The sequence below is a fragment of the Pelodiscus sinensis genome, chromosome 6, assembly GCF_052426305.1.
Source record: "Pelodiscus sinensis isolate ZL-2025 chromosome 6, ASM5242630v1, whole genome shotgun sequence".
In the NCBI taxonomy this organism is placed as follows: Eukaryota; Metazoa; Chordata; order Testudines; family Trionychidae; genus Pelodiscus; species Pelodiscus sinensis.
In genome coordinates this window covers 40,437,363-40,459,485 of record NC_143057.1, presented here as the reverse complement: position 1 = coordinate 40,459,485, position 22,123 = coordinate 40,437,363, and the positions used below count along the sequence as shown (strand labels likewise).

The 22,123-nt window shown below is 40.7% G+C and overlaps 1 long non-coding RNA gene across 1 annotated transcript in view; it reads left to right on the top strand.

Moving 5' to 3' along the window:
* Window positions 1-1,556: 1,556 nt before the first annotated feature.
* Window positions 1,557-22,123, top strand: part of LOC106732011 (uncharacterized) — a 72,595-nt gene continuing 52,028 nt past the window's right edge. Inside the window, exon 1 of the long non-coding RNA XR_012904713.2 lies at window positions 1,557-1,898. This is a non-coding gene — a long non-coding RNA (uncharacterized LOC106732011). The remainder of the gene's footprint in view (window positions 1,899-22,123) is intronic.

Below are 22,123 nucleotides of genomic sequence, written 5' to 3'. Positions count from 1 at the left end.
AGGCAAAAGCACAGGCAGCTGAGTCCTGAGTTGCTGTTTTATTGCTTGATCAGAGGCAGAGTTTATGGCACAGGCTATAACCTGCTCCAAACAGGCAGACTAAGGCAGGGCAGACAATGGCTGAAATATCCCCTGAAGGGGGAACTGCAGAGCAACTCCTGCCTCCCACAACTGCTGCAGTGCCAAGTGCTGCACTGGGAATTAAGTACTCACCAGCTTCTCCCTCTTTTCATAATGTCAATGCAAGTTTCTTTTTTTGTTCCTTTCTTCTGCCTTCAAAATAGTCGGACCTGTTAAATGTCTGGACTCACTTGTGGCTTTGAGACCATTCTTCAAAGAAATCTCATTATGGCTCCATGAAATGGGCAAGTTTCTTTTTTTTCCCACCCACATTGTCTGTTGTGAATAAGTATATCAGCTTGGCATCCAACCCTAACAGCCACCACATACTAGTCTTTAGAGGACTTGGCATGATTCCTGCTGAATCACTTGGCCAGCCATGAATAGCAGATACATGATCTTCTATGAGCTTATCATCTTTTATAGTGAATTACTACACTCAGTGTAAACCTCACCCAGAGCAAAGCTCGCTCCCAGCATTAAGGAGTATGGAACCAGTCAAATCAGGAATAGATGAAAGCTTTGAAGATAATGTAAACTGTTTTCTTGTTGACAAAATAGTCTAAAGCTTTTGTTATGCTTTTTCTATAAAATACTTTCCAGACATAACTCAATATGGCAGCACCCAAACCCTAAAGAAATGAGGAACAATAAGTATAGTTTTCAGCACTTCATAACTACTCATTACGTTTATTTCCCAGTATTCTTTGTTATTCGTTTCCTGTTGCTACTCAGAGCCAACACATTTTTGGCTTTTAAACTGAAGCGTGAAGCGCTGCCAATCAGCAGGAAATATAATACAGATAAGATTCATATAAAGTCTTTTGAACTGGTAAAGTCTCTGGATGGGAAATGGATGTTAAATTGTTTACATTTGGCACGAGAAGAAAAAGTTCCATTTTTACATTTAAAGCCTTTCCACCTTTGAAAATGAAAACAAATCACATGGGTCATATAGTGTTCCACTTCTGTAAAATCCATCATGAGACTGATAAAAGCTTTCGTAAATCAGCAACTTTATCTGTAGCTCGCTTGAAAGTCTAATTCTGCAACTTAAAATGATATGGCCCTTTGCCCTGTGGCCTTTGGAAAAGTCATGTATCAACAACATGCTCATGACACAGTAAAAAGAGCAGCGCCTTAAGTACTTAAGTGTTTTTATTCTAGTCTAGGAGCTACATATAGCATTTTCCAACCTTGTATAAATTTATTGTGGTAGTGTTATACTTTTAATTGACTAAGAGTGTTTATACAGAACGTGACTCTGATATTTGCTTCACTTTACAATGCTTAGCATGCAACCAATAAAGTTTCCCAAAATTAAACCCAGGCATCTATAACTCCACTGAGTTACATGATGATGATAAAATTCTTGTCATTAAGAGCAAAAGTACATTTTACATCACTTCCGGAATGTGGCCAGATGGTAGCTTGATTACCAAAGGCAAGGCTCAGAACACCCTTGCTCTAGCTTTAGGGAGCGTCACTTCTGGGGCAGTTAGTTAAGTGCTGCAGACAAGCAGGTCCAATAGGGAGAAGTGGTCTCTGTAGCTCAGGCTCTTATACACAATTACTTTACATTTCAAAGCTGGCGCAAAAAAAAAAAAAAAAAAAAGCATTGAAAGAAGGGAAGATCAATACTGGCTTTCCAACAGGAAAGAAATGCAGCAGCTGAAGAAATCTTCTGGGATATCCATGAAAGAACTCTGGGAGCGGAAGACTAAACTTGAGAGCAGCACTGCATTGCAGGGACAGAGGGAATGCCATGCCCAGATCAGGTAGGTTGGCCTGGGCTGACACCCAGAGAGCAAGTCTAATTTAGTGAGGCTGGGCCAGATGCTGAAAGGCAAACTCTCTTTGGATATCTCCTGTGGTAGTTTCAATGTCAGATCAATCTGGATTGAGAGAGTCAGACAGGGATTAAGGTAACTAATGCCAGAGAACACCTTGTTCTCTAATCTTGCTGAGATCATTGTGTGAAGGTTAGTCAAAGAGGAAATGGTTCTTTATTGTCACTGTACCTGAAATAAACGTCATATAAGACCTAATATGAAAGACTAAAATATGCCAAGTTCTTCTGGCTGTGAAATACCTCTTTGCATATATCTATAAACCAAGTAACAGTGTGGGCTGGGCAAAATGTATCACTTTATTTTTTGCTTCTAAGAATTTTTTGGTTCTGAAATAGAGTATCAGAACATTAGCTGTAGGCATAGAGAGGGAACATTTGTGCCTGTATCCCACGCCAATCAACATTAGATCTTGTATTTATAAGTCAGTGGGAAAGTCGATGACATAAATGCACTTGTAAAATTTCCCATTTGATTGTACTAAAGAGGAGAACATAACAGGACACCAGGAAAAAATCAGTATCTTATTCATTAATATGGAGAATACTTACTAGGTTTAGGCACTAGGGTAATAGCAGTGATAGATCTAAAATAGCAGTATTAGAATAGTGATATAGCAACTCAATGGCAGTAACGATATGTGGCACTGAATTTGATAAAAATTGCATATGCTTTTCCTGATGAGATGACTGCCTGTGCAAACACAAACAAATGCTATCAAACCAGACTTCAAATATTTAGTTAGTCATTTGAAATTAAAAATAAATTGTTCATACTGAAACAACTTCCTTTGCATACAAGTAAAACAGAGCAATAAAGTAATTGTCCTTTCTCCCCCCCTCCCATGTTGAACTTGAGCCAAACCTTCTGAATGTTCAACATTAGCACTATTAAAATAACTTGTTTCCACTGTGGCAGATGGACTCACTCCTCTACCTGATAGATGCACTAGTTTGTTCCTCACAAAGAATTGGTAAGGAAACTCTCATTTGCTGGTGTGGGTCATGCAGGATTAGCATATGCCAAGAATGTTGGATCACAAAAGTGGCCTTTGCTTTATTTTTTCCCTTGACACTTTTATTCAGCACTGAAAAAATCAGATTCTCTGAAGGATGAAATGCATGTTTGGTGGGGATGGAAAGAAAGAGGGGATGTTAAGCATCATGCTGTGCAAAAGAAGAAAAGGGCACTTGGAGGTGCCAAAATAGGGGTTTCTTCAGCATTTAAGGTCATCTAATTCGGTTTATAAATGTTTTTTTTATTTAATGATTGTAACTGAACTCAGACTAAGGTATTAACAGGGCATGTTCTTAAGGAAAAGGTGGCTAGAAAATGAAAAGTTCTAAATTGGAAAGTTGTCAGTTCAAAAATAGCCATTTAGTTACATTTTGCATAAATGATTGTTGAAATTGTGTACAGTGAAATGGTGACATTTTAATGAGAAATTCACACATCTCTGTTAACTAGTAGCTACATTCTGGCTGACATAAACCAGCACCAAGTTCAATTAGATTGTTTAGTGCTTATCAGGGCAGAATTTGACACTATGTTTTTCAATGTACATGAATATGTCCAAGTTATTCTGATATTTATTATCTATCCTGCTCTGCAGATAACAAATTCATTCCACCCTTTTAGCTGGGTATAGTGAGCGTGAGCTGCCTTTTGAATCTGTGTAATCCTAAAATGAAAAGCCAAAGGTAGAAAGACATTTCTGCTGACAGCTTGCCCGCTATCTGAAATTTCCGAGGTCGTCATTAGCATTTGCAACCACTAGGTATAGTTCAAAGATACACTCAAATATGTTCTTTAATTGTAATTTTCCCTGTTATCCTCATGAAAGACAGTGTAGTAAGGATATTTCTTTTTAAAGTTTGTGGCGATTGCAGTTTGGACTTTCAGACTTCTACCTGTCACTAGTAATGTAGCTTTCTGTACAAAGCTAGGTGAGGTCTTCTCTCTAACTTTTTGACCTCTTAAAGGTCTACAGTAGCTCTTACAGTTGCATCAAATTCCTGGTTTCCTAGATTCTTCTGGAGGCATGATTTAGCAAAGCATTTAGGATATGCTTGACTTTAAACAGGTGCTTCTGTCCAGCCCTAGTCAACCAAATATTTCAGTCCCATTGGCTTTTTATGCATAGGCACATTCTTTGCTGAATAGGGATGGACAGTGCTAGAGATGCTGGAGCTCAAGCAATTTTTTTACATTCACAATTGATGTGGCAAGTCCAGAGGTGCCAGGGCTATGGACTGCCAACCTAGAGGTGCTGAGGCTCAGCCGTGACATGGATTAAGCACTGGGGACGGACGTAAGCATATGCTTAAATACTTAGTGGAATGGAGGTTCTAGGGGAGTATCATAGAATCATAGAATAATAGGACTGGAAGGGACCTCGAGAGGTCATCGAGTCCAGCCCCCCGCCCTCAAGGCAGGATCGAGCTCCGTCTACACCATCCCTGACACATGTCTATCTAACCTGTTCTTAAATATCTCCAGAGAGGGAGATTCCACCACCTCCCTTGGCAATTTATTCCAATATTTGACCACCCTGACAGTTAGGAATTTTTTCCTAATGTCCAATCTAAACCTCCCCTGCTGCACTTTAAGCCCATTACTCCTTGTCCTGTCCTCAGTAACCAAGAGGAACAAATTTTCGCCTTCCTCCTTGTGACACCCTTTTAGATATTTGAAAACCGCTATCATGTCCCCCCTTAATCTTCTTTTTTCCAAACTAAACAAGCCCAGTTCATGAAGCCTGGCTTCATAGGTCATGTTCTCTAAACCTTTAATCATTCTTGTCGCTCTTCTCTGTACCCTTTCCAATTTCTCCACATCTTTCTTGAAATGTGGTGCCCAGAACTGGACACAGTACTCCAGCTGAGGCCTAACTAGTGCAGAGTAGAGCGGCAGAATGACTTCACGAGTTTTGCTTACAACACACCTGTTGATACAACCTAGAATCATATTTGCTTTTTTTGCAACAGCATCACACTGTTGACTCATATTCAACTTGTGGTCCACTATGACCCCTAGATCCCTTTCCGCCATGCTCCTTCCTAGACAGTCGCTTCCCATCTTGTATGTATGGAACTGATTGTTCCTTCCTAAGTGGAGCACTTTGCATTTCTCTTTATTAAACCTCATCCTGTTTACCTCTGACCATTTCTCTAACTTGCTAAGGTCATTTTGAATTATGTCCCTATCCTCCAAAGAAGTCGCAACCCCACCCAGTTTGGTATCATCTGCAAACTTAATATGCGTACTCTCTATCCCAATATCTACATCATTGATGAAGATATTGAACAGTACGGGTCCCAAAACAGACCCTTGAGGAACTCCACTTGTTATCCCTTTCCAGCAGGATTTAGAACCGTTAACAACAACACTCTGACTACGGTTATCCAGCCACTTATGCACCCACCTTATCGTGGCCCTATCTAAGTTATATTTGCCTAGTTTATCAATAAGAATATCATGCGAGACCGTATCAAATGCCTTACTAAAGTCTAGGTATATGACATCCTCCGCTTCTCCCTTATCCACAAGGCTCGTTATCTTATCAAAGAAAGCTATCAGATTAGTTTGGCATGACTTGTTCTTCACAAACCCATGCTGGCTATTCCCTATCACTTTATTACCTTCCAAGTGTTTGCATATGATTTCCTTAATTACCTGCTCCATTATCTTCCCTGGGACAGACGTTAAACTGACCGGTCTGTAGTTTCCTGGGTTGTTCTTATTCCCCTTTTTATAGATGGGCACAATATTTGCCCTTTTCCAGTCTTCTGGAATCTCCCCTGTCTTCCATGATTTTTCAAAGATCATAGCTAAAGGCTCAGATACCTCCTCTATCAGCTCCTTGAGTATCCTGGGATGCATTTCATCAGGACCTGGTGACTTGCTGACATCTAACTTTCCTAAGTGATTTTTAACTTGTTCTTTGTGTATCCTATCTTCTAAACTTACCCTTTCTCTGCTTGTATTCACTACGTTAGGCACACCTCCAGACTTCTCGGTGAAGACCGAAACAAAGAAGTCATTGAGCATCTCCGCCATTTCCAAGTTCCCTGTTACTGCTTCTCCCTCCTCACTAAGCAGTGGGCCTACCCTGTCCTTGGTCTTCCTCTTGCTTTTAATGTATTTATAAAAGGTCTTCTTGTTTCCCTTTATGCCTGTAGCTAGTTTGATCTCATTTTGTGCCTTTGCCTTTCTAATCTTGTCCCTGCATTCCCGTGTTGCTTGCCTATATTCATCCTTTGTTAGTTGTCCTAGTTTCCATTTTTTATATGACTCCTTTTTTATTTTGAGATCATGCAAGATCTCCTTGTTAAGCCAAGCTGGTCTTTTCCCATATTTTCTATCTTTCCTACACAGCGGAATTGTTTGCTTTTGGGCCCTTAACAACGTCCCTTTGAAATACTTCCAACTCTCCTCAGTTGTTTTTCCCTTCAGTCTTGCTTCCCATGGGACCTTACCTACAAGTTCTCTGAGCTTATCAAAATCTGCCTTCCTGAAATCCATTACCTCAATTGTGCTGGTCTCCCTTCTACCTTTCCTTAAGATCATGAACTCTATTATTTCGTGATCACTGTCCCCTATACTGTCTTCCACTTTCAAGTTCTCAACTAGTTCCTCCCTATTTGTTAAAACCAAATCCAGAACAGCTTCTCCTCTGGTAGCTTTTTCAACCTTCTGAAACAGAAAGTTGTCTCCAATGCAGTCCAGAAACTTATTGGATAGCCTGTGCCTCGCTGTGTTAGTTTCCCAACATATGTCTGGATAGTTGAAGTCCCCATCACCACCAAATCTTGGGCTTTGGATAGTTTTGTTAATTGTTTAAAAAAGGCCTCATCCACCTCTTCCACCTGGCTAGGTGGCCTGTAGTAGACTCCTAGCATGATATCACCCTCGTTTTTTACCCCTTTTAGCTTAACCCAGAGACTCTCTACACAGCTATCTCCTACGTTCATCTCCACTATTAAAAGAGGGGGAGCTGTGTTAGTCTGAAACTGCAAAAGTGTCGAGGAGTCCCGTGGCACCGGTTAGTCTATAAGGTGCCACAGGACTCCTCGCCACTTTTGCAGTATTAAAAGGTAAAGAGACAGTGGGACCAGTCCTCTTCCTGAGGGAATGTGGAAAAGGAGCTTTCATCTTCACAAGAGTTGCTCTTCAGATTGTGTCCTGCGCATGCCTCTGACTTCAGCCTGTTGGGTTTCAATTCAAAGGTAATTTTATTTTGACAAAAAGGTGCCATGAAGGATGCTTTAGCTTCTGTGCGGCTTTTGAAAAATTTTATTCAATGTTAGAATGGGCAGTGATCAGGGAATCTGGACTTTGCAGGGTTACCTGCTTTCTGGTTGACTTTCCTTTTGTAGAGCAAGCAGGAACAAACAAATGTCCACATTTTAGATTATGACCAGTAACCTGCGAGTCCCTTCAGAGGACCTTAATTACTGGTATGCTAGAGGTACACTGGTAGGTGTTTCTTGTCCCTCTTTTGAAGAATTTAGTGTGTTTTCTGCTGTGATGGTAGCCAAGAAAATTTTTCTCAGACCAATGACAGGACATCATAGGCCATCTACATTTTGCTTGCAGGATGGAGGCTCCTGGTTGTGCTTCATTGCATTTCTGGCAGAAGTCATGACAGGTGCTTCTAGGCCTCACTTCATTATGATGAGTAGGGAGATGAGAGAGGATCTAAAGGTTTGGAACGTATTCTTGTGAGACTATCAGGGGTTATCTTGTTGGATGCTGAGTTGCAGGTCCATTTAGTGGCAAGTGGCTTGGGATTCAGCTTATACTTCCAAGGACAGCGTTTGTGTGCTCAGAGATGTGGGAATGGAACATAAAAGGCATTACCAAACACATCACTTTTCTGGGATTTTTCTGTATTCTAGTGGCGGTAACTATTTGGGATACTAATGTGCTAGAATGAGCAGATTTGCTACTGGAGTGACTGCACAGTAGTGGTACAGATTGCCTGATTAGCAGACTCTAAAGTTTAGGTTATCCATACTGTGGTGCTTACAAGTGGATCAATGACAGGAACATGTATCAAAAAACAAAAGAGAGTCAAACAGTGAGGCTCCAAGACATGTAAAATCTTGGATCTTGACCACACTTGCACTGATGGCAAACTTTTTTGTGCCAGATGTGTTCTGAACTTCCACAGCAGATTTTCAGAGTTAATGGATTTCAAGGTATACCAGGGCCTACCCCACATATGTCCTTTCCCAGAATCTCACACACTTTAATTTGTGGTATAGTTAGTGCAGTGGTTTCCAACCTTTTTTATACCCCCGATTGGCAAACCCATTCACAAACTTTTGGCAGTCTGGCAACAGTTTATTTGCATATTTATTATTCAAATAATAAATATGCAAATATACAAATAAAATGTTACTGGTCTACCAAAAGACCCGGCCCCCAGAGCTTCTGTGAACAGCTGGCTTCAGCTGCGGCAATTGCCATGTGGCAGAGGGCTACTGCAGCTTAAGCCAGCCGTTTGCGGCAACTCTGGGGGTTGGGGTAAACCCTGGACTCCCCAGTGCCAACCCTAACCCCTAGAGCCTCCCACTCCTCCACTTACCCCCCCAGAGCCAGCAACTGACCTCAGAGTTCCCTGCACCCAATCCTCCCAGTGCCAGCCTCCTGTCCTCAGAGCTCCCAGTGCCAGCTCCCCACCACAGATGCCCCACTGCCGCCCAGTGTCAGCTCCCTGCCTCTTAGAGTCCCTCACACCTTAGAGCTCCTCAGTTCTAGCCCTGCCCCTAGAGCCCCACAGTATTAGTTTCATTCCCAGAGCCTCCCAGTGCCAGCCCCCCAACTCTTAGAGCCCCCTCCCACAGACACCCCCGGTACCTGTTGTGTCCCCCTCACCTAGCCCTGTGCTGCCTGCCAGCCACCAGCTGAGTGCTGCTGCCTGAGTCGCAGCTGCTCTAAGGTTTCTGTGCCAGGTTCTGTGCAGCCCTCCTGCCACACAGCGAACTGCCCTTCCACATCCAGGAGGAGACCCCACCCCTGCTGGTTGGCTGAGAGGTGGGGCAGGACATGCCTCTCCCAACAGTCACGGCAGAAGGGGAGGCATTGGTTGGTGTACATTAGCCCCAGCCCCCAGGGCCACCATGGCCTGGCACCTAGCGGTTCATGGACTGGCACCCATCTGTGAACTGGCGGTTACGCTGAGATAGTGCACCTATGGCTGATGTCATTGAGAATTGCAGGTTGATTAGCAGGCTTTGTTTTCAGTGCATAGGCAGTGGGATCCCCCAGTGCTTGAACCAGATTGTTGCTGGTCATATTTAAAGGGCCTCAAGGTATATTCCAGAAAACCATTTGTGACAGAATGCATCTCTTCTGTATTCACACTTTACATGCTATTGTAATAAATTTTGTCCAATATATGTCTTGTAAGGTATCATTTGAAAACTCATAATTTGCTACTCATTGGTGTCCTAATAAAATGTGTGTGGAAACATTGTATGTGAAGTTTTAAGTTTCCACGGTATGGCGTTATTAATACATGTTCCAAACTGATGTTGGCAAACAAAGGAGTGCGTGCTCTGCTTACTTTACATTTCAGTCATCAAGCAGGAGGGGAAACAAAGGACGTTCAAACAAGTTCAGGGAACATCCTTCCCCAGAGATGTTTTGTCTCCTGATACCAAGCTAGAAATGTTTTTCAAGAGAGGGATTGAAACTATAAAAATGAGGGACAAACATTCTGCCCATCAATTCACTGTACCTGAAAGGATAAAGCAAGCAACCATTGAATGGGGGTGGGTGGATAAAAGGATGGAATGATGACCTAAGAAGTTTGGCCAGTAAGATGGCTGAGAGCATGCTGACTAGCCTATTTATTCTAATAATTAGAGGAGCTATAAAGATGAGATTGACCAGGTATGGAAGACAGTGAAATGGGAGATTAGTAAGTATATTACCACAAAAAGAGCACAGTGACTTCCGATTAAAATTGTAAGTATATTTCCATGGATCGATCAACAAGAATCTCCAGCGGGATACAGATGTTCAGGTTTGCTACTGCCATCCTCTGTGGTGCCTTCCAGTGCAAGTAGTGGGTTAAGAAAGTGGGTACTTCAGCATGGAACCCTGAGCATGACTTTGTATGGGGGTAATGCCTCCATATCCTGCACAGTCTGGAACTACCCTCATCTCCTCTCTTCTATTTACAGTAAGGATGGGAAAAATGGGTTTGGAATTATTGCTTCCTGCTAGAGTCCCAGAAGGCCTAGAGCCATAAAATATATTGCCCTTGAACCCATCACTAGAATCTCCAGCAGTTGATGTCCACCTGGAATGGCTCTGCTGTGTAGTTTGGAGAATGGTTTTATTTGGTTAATAGTTGAAAGTTTGAGCTTCTCTTTTAACTGTAATCTGAAATGTGTGTCTCCTTGCTTCCATGGTTTCATCAATAGAAATCAAACTCTGATGAATAGAGATGGGCTTAAGTTATTTGCTGGATCATGGCCTTAAAAAAGTGGTCTTTGTATTATAGACCAGGGACAGTAATTTGTGCAGAAAGTTTTCCTGATGGTGTATAGAATGTAATAATTGAGGATCACGCATGATTAGGAGATAGGAAGCAAGGAAAGTCCATGAGACGATTTTTCTTTTATTAAACAGTTAAAAAATTAATCCTCTGCTCTAGTACTTTTCATTTTCCTGGCAGGATTTTTTACTGGGGGTGGAGGGTGGCGAGGGGAGGAGGCGGTTAATAGCAGTTGTCGTTAATTAACTTATACATTTTTATTATAAACTCGTGCATGGAAGTGTTTCTATTTATATCTATGTTCATTTTGTATACCATATATAACTTTTTTTCTGTGTGTGCAGGGAATATTTGGCATACTTATGACTATTATTGAACCTAAATGACCTTGCCTTGAATATGCTGTGAACGTGTTCCAATCCCAGGTTAATTTAAATAATACCATAGTTTTGGGAAAGGAATTGAGTTCCATGAGATTTTCTTTATCTAGGTTTCCCATCTGGCTTGCTGTTACAAGCATTTAATCCAGTGTTTGCTGCCAAAGTTTCCCAGAAAGCATGATAATTGCTTGGAATTTGTATGAACAGTTCCAGTCTGGTGCACAATTAGGGATGCACTATAAAATTTTTATTGCTCGATTTAGATGAAATTATAAGATGGATGGGGAACAATAATGACCATAGTTGTAGCCTATAAAAATGACTACTAGAAATTTGTGTGAGAGAGAACTTAATGTTTGCTTTTTTGGTTTTACTCCAACACTCATCCCCCTCCCCATACAGTAATACATTTTAAAAAACAAAACAGGAGTTGGCATTTTGTGACTTTCGTGCCCTTTTCCCCTCCCCTGGAGTTTGAACATCTGAATCTGGATTCTTGTTTGGGCATAAGGGGTATCTGCCTCTGTCTGTCTCCACTGGAGGAAGAGAAGGGGAGATTAGATTATGCAAACATGGAATATCTATTCCCCCTTTCAAAGAATTGTTCATTTTCTCATTCTGTTGACCCATGCACCAATAGCCTAGGGATGTGCATATTCAGTAATGATTGGCATCTGGCATTAATAATGCTGTAAAGACTGGCAGATTAATCAATGGGAAGTCCCTTGAATATGAATTGCACATCTGTCTTTCTAATGAACCACATGTGTTTCTTGCCATAGAGAGGACTGATGCTTCTCATTCTTGTCTTGTTTGCTTCTAACCTTTATGGTTTCAAAACATTGAACGGGATTAACATATTCGCCACTAAAGTCAAAAGGAAATGCAATAGTAAATAATATACAACTTGGAGAATGTACAACTTTCCAATGAATTTACTTGTTTTTAGGGGCAAAATTGCCATCTTGATGATGGAGGATTTGGGTATGTAAAGCTTTAATAACTGATCAAAATGATTTGAAAACGTCACCTGCCTTTGGAAGGAGTAGTGTGTGCTTCGTCTGACAACTGCTGACCTGTGAATATGGATACTGGAGTATGTAAGGAGTTCTGGACACGACATTTGATGTGTGTAGTGCTGTGTGGCACTCCTGGTAACTCCACAGCCCAATAACTAAGGAACTCTATGCCAGTATTGTCTTTGACTCATGTATGGAGTGATGGTGGGCTTGGGATAGGGTAGGCTTCCTGTACCCATTCCCTCCAATCCAGTGCAGGTTGGAACTCCCTGGTCTTGGCACCCTTGGGACCTGACCAGTCCTGAAAAAGTGAATTTGCCAGACTGGAGGAGGTCTCCTGTTACTGGCCCCAGAGCCTGCCACCCCTCAGTGCTGCTGGCTCTATTGCCCCAACTGGTTCCCCTGCCTCTAGCCCCCACTACCATTGGCCTCAGCTGGGCTGCCAGCTCTACTGCCACCGGCCCCTTGTCCTGGCTGCACTTCCTGCTGGGCTGCTTTAGGCTCCAGCCATGCTGTTTTGGGCTGCCAGAGGCTTCAGCAAGTTGCTGAAGGCTCCAGCCCTGCTGCCGCCAGTTCTGGCCCTGCTGCATCAGGCTGACATGGCCTATTGCCAGCTCTGGCCCCACCCCTGCTGCCATGGGGTACCAGGAGCTGTTGCGGCATCCAGCCTCAGAGCTGCTTCTGGATGCTGGCCCTCCTACCACTAGGCTCTGACGGATCTCTGGTCCAGGGACATTTGTGGCCCTCCCTGACCACGGATGTTGACAGACCTGGTTTTCGGAGGTGCAAACTGTACTCCCGTGATGGAGCAGCCCAATTGGCCCTGTATGTTTGAAACCATTGAGGCATCTGCAAGTATGAAGAAAACTTCAAGGCCAGAAAACAGATGGACACACGCTATCAATACAGACAATTGGAAGTAAGTCAGCCTGATGTTGTAGCTGCATTGGAGACAAGACTTGAGATTCCTGCTGCAGCCTTGCACCAGTGGTAAGCCTTTTATGTTTCCTGCTCTCTCTTATAGAAGAGTGAAGTCTGTTTTAATATAGTTTTCATGCCGGATACTGATTTGGCACTCATTACGTAAATAATCTACCCATTGAACCGTACTAATAAAGATTTGCCTTTTGGGCAATAAGGAGTGTGTATACTACATTTCTTTTGAGTGCTAAATTAGCGTACAATATGCTCCTAAAGAAGTTATTAAACCTAAGTAACTGAAAAAAACTGGTGCTCTTTTACGGTCAACAAAAGTTAATGTTTGTTACAGAATGCTTATTTCTATTGACATCATTCTCTCCTAACGTGAGTTATGCCATTAAATGATTTTGAAAATAGCTATTCATTAATTGCAACTTTTCCTTTGAAAGAGTAATAATCTGCACGGTCACTTTATCTGAAGAATCAGTTTGTGTTGATGATTTTCAGCTGGGTTAAGTAGTGGGAACAGGTTGAGACTTGGGAAATGAAGTGCTAAATACTTGTATTATTGGTCATACTAGAAAGTCAGTGTATATTTCCCCCATAGATGCAAAAGCAAGGATGATAAGGGCTTTCACCGATGGCTTTGATAACTATTTTCTTTCTTTAAGTGATAACTCTGAAGACTGGGGGCCAGCATCTGGGCTCTGGGTCCATCCCCTTGTGCCATTCTGTGGGAATCTGCAGACTGGCAATATGGAAGAATACTCTGCGGCTGGCTCTACGTCCCCCTCCATTCTTTCTACCAGGCACAGGGGGGCTTTCCTGAACTGACCAGGAGATAAGGGATAAAGCCAGAGTGTGCTGGAGTTATCTTTCTGTTGTACTCTAGCAATTCAGACCCAGCAGTCCAGGCCTGAATTTCTTTACCCACAAACCAGTAGAGCAGCACAGACTTCATTCCAACACTCCCTCAGTGAGCCTGAAACATGACCTAAATGGGTGAAATAGAACGCTGAATTGTTTTACTATTCAGCCAATAGGTGGTGGTATGTGTATCCTTATTTAAGCTAACCTTACTTCCATCTGGAAACCCATCTCTGTTGTGTCATTCTGGGTATGTCTAGACTACATCCCTCTGTTGGCAGAGGGATGCAGATTAGGCAGGTCGACATTGCAAATGAGGCAAGGATTTAAACCTCTTGCAAGGAGGTTTACAGGATCTGTTGAAAAAGGCTTGCTTTCTTGACAGATCCTCCTCTAAACGGCTGCTTTTTGCTGACAAAGTGCTGAGTCAGCAAAACGTGGCGGCCATTGTTATGCAGATTAGGCACAGGATATTTAAATCCCTGCCTCATTTGCAGTGTGGACCTGCCTAATTTGCATCCCTCTGCCGACAGAGGGGTGCAATCTAGACATACCTTCTGAGAAGGTCTGCAGACCGGCCATGTCTAATACAGAAGTCTAATATGCTAGTTGCATCTCTCCATTCTATTCATCCATTGCCACACAAGGAATATATGGCAATGGATGGTGCCTAGGGGTCAGAGAGTAGGTCTTACTATATGCCTAGAGTTTATTGCCTTTTTGTTAGGATTGCTAGTGACAATATGAAACAGTACCAATTTTAGAGAAAGTTTTTGGGACTTTGGAGAAAGTTTTGCCTGAGTGAGGATTGCAGGACACACTCTGAGAGTAGTTGATGGTGTTTAATGACTAAAAAGACTTAAAAATATAAATCCATATTAACATATACCCTTACAATAAAAGATAGCCTACGGGTTGTCAAAGGAGTGTTCATGCTTGGCAAGAAACTAAGTGTTCATACTTGAAATTAGAGAACATTATGTGATGGTTAAGACAACAGGGAGTGGAAGAGCTTGCTTGCTGTTGAAATACTTCTGGCATTCCACTCACATGGATTTGGCCTTGATAATGATCTTACGTTTACATGAACTTTTCATCATAAAAGATCCCAAAGCACTTTACAAACCTTATAAACTGAAACATTGAGTGCACACAGAGATAATTTCATCCACCAATGAAAGGCAATGGTTTGGAAAATGGAGGAAAATGTGGTAAATCTTTAACAGCACAGCAACACCACACAGTGTTTTAGAACAGAATATAAATAATCTCTCTTCCAAGTTAAGTTGTAGTTAAAGAGAATGTAATTCATTTACAAGAAATGTAAGCACTCTTCCTTTTTGGAAAAGCGCCATGAGAAATTTAATGCCCTGCAGAGCAAGTGAGACCTCAGTGTTTAAACTCTCTTCCAAGGACAGCACAGAGGAAACTTCCTAAAATCCAATTTATAATCTGTCAGAAGATCAAGGGTTGATTGGATGCTACTGGATTTGAACCTTTGGTTCCAGAGAGACAGGGGCAAGAGGAAAGAGGAAGAGCTGCTGAGCTGGCCAAGGTGAGAGTTGTTTTTTTTAAGAAGTGCAGTGTGGTGGGATGTGTTCCATCTGGCCCACTTACAATGTACTAGAGAAACTGAATCGATGCACTGGGAGCTGACTATATCATTTTAGGACTGAATTCTCTGGTTTCCTAAAGACACATTGTGCCACATAAGCAATGCAAAGTGGCTTTCTAATAGCTGGAGATGGCCTGTGGAGAGAAGGGCATTCTGTGGGCAGGGTATCAGGGAATGTGGTGAAACAGCTGACTCTCCATAATAGTTCAGGATGGATATTACAGCAAAGGTACAGGCTAGAGACAGCTTCTGCTGCTTTAACTTCCACTGGGGACAGCTGAGATGGGGGAGTAGCAGTTGGCCCTCTTCAGCTGCCACTCTACTCAGTCGGAGAATTACTTAAAGATAGTGCTAATTGGTGTCTTAATTTGAACAGGGGAGGGGAGAAAGGGGGAGCCGAGAAAACTTCTGGTAGTTAAAACTGAATAGCAGGATAGTAAATCATGTTACAAAGCTGCAGTAAGATATACCTGGCCCAGTATGATCTTGTTATTAAAGTTGTTTGCTATGGAAACTTGTCTCTTTTCCTAGTCATACATGGAGTATGTTCATGCATCTCACTTTAGTATTGCTGGGGAATTATCTATTCCAGTTCCAGACACTTGAATGAGGAAGGCCAATTTTTGCACTTTTCACTAAAAATGTTCCCATTTCAGTTAACATTGGTCTCTTGAAATCAGACAGTCTAGAGAATAAATTGCCTTTCTTGTTTAAGTGTTATTCTATTCCAATTTTTAAATGACAATAATTTATTCACTCCCAATTTTTAGAGATGACACTAGGGCTCTTTTTATTTGGTAATTATCCACCATGTCCACAGTATTGTATGAATATGTGGCATATTGAATATACTGGTTATTGAAAGTAATAGAAAAGTTGGTACTGATGAACTCGTTCAGATGTGTGCATGTGTACCCAAGTAAGTGCATATGCAGTGTGTTCAGTTAGATGCACAATACTGGTATCTGCATGTACAAACAGCTATTTGTGCATGATACTAGCTGGAAGATTAATGCAACTGGACATATTGCTCACCATTGCATTTTTTGCAGCTAGTGTATCATTGAAATCAACAACATTACATTGGGGTAAAATTATAGTAATACTAATATAATGATCATTTAGGCCTTTTGCACTTTTACATATGAGAGCAAATTTTGTGGGTGATGTTTAATGTGTATTTTCACATAAACATTTCTGGCTGCAGATATCCATTCCTCCCTTCATTTCCTGTAGAAACAAGTATAGAATTTTAAAATCTTTTTTATCTTTAGCTAGTGGCTTACAGTATAATATTTCATTTTCCCCTAGCTATTAAAAATGAAGAATAGAAATGGGCTTAAAACATGCATATTTTTATGTTATTTTATATGTAAACTCCTTAATGTGTATGAGGAAAATCAAAGAGATTAAGAAGTATTAGAGGTCAGTGTTATTTTACCCACTTTAAATTAGTTTGATCCTTTGGAGAAATGTTGATGACAAGCATCAGATCAACTCAGGCAGTTCTTTTGATGTTGAAGCCTCCTTATGGGCTTTTAGGATAAAGGTAAATTCACTAGTTTCCCTCTTTATTGTAATCCTGAGCTAGTTATACTTGAACTTTTGTGTTACAAGAAAATGTAACCATGAATTTAAAGCAAGAGTCATATTCTGAAATTCATGGATACTTTACCTAAACGTATATTGTGTTACAACTCATAGTCATCTTGGACTAGAACTTCAGTCCTTGAAACCTGGATGTATAGGATGGGCATAAGGAAGATGGGATTTATTGAAACTTAATGGGGCAAACAGTGTGGCGTTCGTATTAATGAAGGCTATAAATCTTTGCAAGCCAATTTATAAAGTTAGTCTAGTTCTACTCTAGGAACCTGTGCTGTACAGCAATGATAATTAGGGTTCAGACAAACACTGTAGAGAGGGCACATTTATACTGGCATTAAAGTACACTTGGTAGAAGAGCTTATTTTGGTCACCCAAATGGTACAAGCTATATCAACAAAAACAGACTATTACCGGTATTACCTACCTTTATGCTAGGAGGATTTGCCACTATGTCTCCTGTAGAGAAAGGATGGCCCATGGGCAAGGGCTAGTCTAAGATTTGGGAGACTCTGTTTTAATTCTCTTTCTTCCACAGATTTCTTGTGTTACTGTGAGCAAGTCATTTAGCTTCTTTGCCTCAGTTGGCCATTTGTAAAATGTGTATAATAGTATTGTCCACCTCACAGGGACATTGAGGATAAATACAGCAGAAATTATAAGTACTCTGAGAAACACTGAATACAAATACTATTCAAGAGCTATAGTTGTAACAGCAAACCTTTTCTAGTATACAGTGGGCCTTACTCAACTTCCTTCAACTGTCTCTGCTACATAGTAGCATCTGTAGTTTTGTCTCAGCAGTGCTCCATACACAATACCACTTGCAATCCTACTGCATTTTCTGTTAGGGTACGTCTACACTGCACGCTTATTTCGAAATAAACTGTTCCTGAATAGTTATTACGGAATAGCTTACTTTGAAATAGCATGGCTACACTGCAGAGAAGTCTCAAAATTAGTCCGAGGCAGGTTTCCTTAATGTAGACATGCTATCTTGATTTAGAGCCCCTGGAGGCTCTGAGGAGGAATAACCTAGAATGGCCCTGGTGAGGGGCTATTTTGAAATAGCGGCAGTGGAGTGTTTACATGTGCCTTATTTCGAAATCACTATTTCAGAATAGGTGTTATTCCTCATAGAATGAAGTTTACAGATTTTGGAATAAGCTGTCTGTTATTTCAAAATTATTTCAAAATAATGGAATGGCTGTGTAGTTGCTTGCATCATTATTTTGAAATAACGCTAGTTATCTTGAAATATGGGTGAGGTGTAGACCACCCTTAGTGTTTTCCATCATCTAGCAATATCAGTCTCTCAAAAATAAAGACTAGACAATAATTAGAAGTAGAGAAAGGGCAGGATAAATGAGCCATATTAACTGATGAACATTGCTTAGCATAACACAGTTTGGGGAAGGTGACAAAATTAGTTTTAGCATAAAAATAATAGAAAGATAAGCTGTTTCTTCAATGATTTATTTGAAAAAAAAATACAGGAATAGAAGGAGAGGGTTGTTGGGAAGTTTTTTGAACGAAGAAGGGTGTCAAGGCATGCATTTAGTAGCTGCATTAGCCAGTTTAAGGAAAGAGTTACAGTTAACCATGCATAATGGAAGATTAGCTTGCTAAGGGCACAGGGCAGGATTCTGGAAGAAGGCAACATAGTACCAGAGGAGGGAACTGCAGAGCCATGTGAGTAAAGACAGCTTTGAGTCCAGTGGGAGTGCTGCTAAAGCCCTTTCATTTTTGAGCTGTTCATGATGTGTGTTATTTTAATATTTTGTCTGGACTTCGGTTTAAATATATATGGGAGGTGTAGACACAGCGTTATGAAGGACTATGGGAGCTTGCTGGCATGATGTGACCTTGTTAATGATTGAGTTTCTAGGTAATACATAGAATGTTAAAACAGATAATACAAATAAAAAGTCTTTACCATCACTTTGATATTTCTCAGGGCTCCTCACTTGGATAAATAAGTATAGTATTAATCCTACTAAATTCTGTTGGGTTCTGGATTTCCAATCAAATTTAAATTTAGAGACTGTCTCTAGGATACTGAAATAAAATCAGTTTCTTGCAGCACTTTCTGTAATTTTATTATTTTGTTCCCTAGCATGCGTGAGAGCCATGAGCCCAGTTCCGCCTTCTTTTTTTTTTGCAGGCAGTGCTTGTTAAATTCACAGGGCATTCCGTGTGTGTGTGTGTGTGTGTGTGTGTGTGTGTGTGTGTGTGTGTGTGTGTGTGTGTGCGCGCTCCTACCTACCCACCCCATCTCTTTTAATAACCTCTAATTTTAGACATGTTGTTTTCAAAACGTCAGTCTTTTGGGGAGGGTGAAAGAGGCATCTAGACAATAATAATAGCATAATTTTGTGTATCTATATCTGCAAAGAAAAGGTCACTACCAGCTTCATATGGTAATTGCAATTGTATTCAATTGCCTCCTTAACCCCATGTTTTGTTCAAAATGTCTCCTGAATCATCATCACCTAGATTTTTAGTTGATTATTTTATGGGAAATCATGGTGGTGATTTTTTGGGGAATGTTTTCATTTTTTAAAAGAAACGTTTTATAATTAGCCTTTTGTATCTTAAACAGAAAGGCCCAAGCCATAAAGCTAGGCTGAAGCATCTTCTACACTAGGATTATAATTAAATGGTCTCTGGTGTGTGTGTCTTCCATGAATTTTCAATTCATAATTTACTGTAAGTATGAGGAGAGGAAATGCTGGTTTGGCCAAATGAATAATTTTCCTTCAAATTTAAGGATACTGTAATTCATTCTTACCGAACACTTAGCAAAAAGCAGTGCCCGTTTAATCTTTGTAATCCTAGCTTTGAAGCTGCTGCAGCTTTATAATTTTCTGAACAAGTAGCAATCACAGCAGTGGTTTTGATTAAATGATTACCCATAGGCCTGCTCTTGAGTGAAATGACGAATGTATTGAGAGAGAGAACGTGGATGAGGTAATATCTTTTTATTGGACCAACTTCGATAGGTAAAAGACAAGCTTACACAGAGCTCTTTTCTGCTGAGGTTCAAGAAGACACTGTCAATTTGTTACCTTTTTGGGGTGTGAATTCCAAGTAGCAATATGTGTTATTACTGGAATTATCCACTCCATAAAGCATAATGTGTGTGAAATTGTGTACCCAGGTCAGCAAGTTCTGCCTCAGAAAAATCTTGAAGAATCTGAGGACTTTTCTGCCTTTTCTCAGTTGTGATTTAAAGTACGTGTCCGCCTCTTTGACAATTTGCAAGAGTTGTGTGAATCACGTCAAACCTTCTTTATAAAGAGGCTGACATCCTAGTGTTTAAAGGGCAATTCTAAGAGATACCAGCATGGGGATCTCTTTAAATGGTGTTCTTTGTTCTTATGTTTTTTCCATTGATCTTCAAGTACCATTGTGGACTTTGGTATTGTGTGCAACAGCACCCACAATGATACCAATGTAGAGTGAAACATTTCCACTGCTTAGCAAAAACTGGTGTGAAAAGTTAAGAGATCTGCAGGGTTTTTGGAGAGGGGTAAACATTTTTCATTACCTTGAATTATTCTGTTTTCCATAAATACAAAAGGCTGTTTTTTGCAGGTCAAAAAATCAATAATAAAAAAATGACACATCTATTTTAACACATTTCTTGTGTATATGTTCCTTTTTCTATGGAAAGCACTAATCTAATAAATTCCCACAGCTGTACATAATACCCAGAAGTACTGTCATAATCATACTGTTGCATCCTGGAATTGTGTTTCATGGGAACTTTACAGTTTCAGTAGAAATTTGAGATTATTACACAACAAAAAATCATTACAACTGAAGTTAAGCAGAATATTCTTGGTGTCGATATAGGAAAAGTTATTTTGACTCATATTCTATTAGTTGGAATTCACTTAGAAGACTGCCAATTGTAGTCAATTTTCTGTGTGCTGTATTGTATTTCCTCTTCTGGTAATTAGCACAAATGCAATTGTGGTACTATATCTTTAGTATCAAACTCCTTTATAGCCATGGCCTCTGCTACTGTGCATTAGCTTGTTCCCCTCCTAAATCCATGCCATGGAGTGGGAAGTTATTGGCCTGTGTCACAGCTGAAATGTTTGAAAATGGAAAACAGAAGGGAGACACAGAAAAGGCAAAGAACAAGAGAATGGAAGAGATCAGGGTAAAGCTCAGGGAGGAAAGAGATAACGTGGAGAAGGTAAAAATGGAAGGAAGAAAAAGTTGAATAGTGAGGAAGACAGAAAGGACAAGCTACCAAGAGGGATCTACTGTCATTTGTTAATAATGGTAAATATTTATATTAAGATATCTAAAGGCTGCAGTCAGAACTGGGTCCTAAATTGCTTTGGACACTGTAGCTAGAAGAGATACCGAAATGGTTCCTTGCCTATCCAGGCTGGTCTTTTTCTGTTTGTCTCTCGTCTTCTGTTTTTGGAAGATGTCACCTTCATGGAACCTTTACAGAAAAGTGAATTCTCTCTCTCACCACCAACCCCCATGTGTTGTCCTTGAAATGAGATGGTGTGCTATTGGGGAAGGAAGGAAGGAAGGAAGGAAGGAAGGAAGGAAGGAAGGAAGGAAGGAAGGAAGGAAGGAAACATGAAGAAACTGATAGCAAAGGGATTGCTTCCCTTTGCATTTTTTTCACTCTTGCTTTCTTGTTCCTCTTCCACTTTATTTGTTTTATTATCTCTGATATAGTGTCGCCTTCTCAACACAGATCTTGTGATTTGAAGTGGTAATCCCATGCTCTGTTCAGCGGTGGAAACAAATTTCTTAAATCCTTCAAGGGGACAAGCAAAGTTGTTTAGTTTGGCTCCATAGCTCAGCATCACTTTTGATCTTCCCCACCTTAAAGTCTGTCATCATTCCCTTTCTCCCTTTTATATGGACTGTATTTTAGAAATAACTGCTGTAATATCTTCCATTTTGAAAGATCTCTGTTTCACATACTGCCAATGGTCTTTGCTGTTTTTTGGCACAATTATTAAACTCCCAAGAATGGGATAGGTGTGTTACATGATATCCAACACAGATGGTCCCTGCCCTATAGAATTTACAATTGCCAAAAGAGAAGCAAAGAGTACTCTCAGTGTACTTGTAGGCATACAGCAGGAAAACGGCTATGATTCATATAGGTGTGTGGTGTCAGCATTACTCTTATTGTTGATCAGCTACTGTGAGATTTGTGAATAGTGTGACTTCTCAGTGGGAATTTTGCTGGA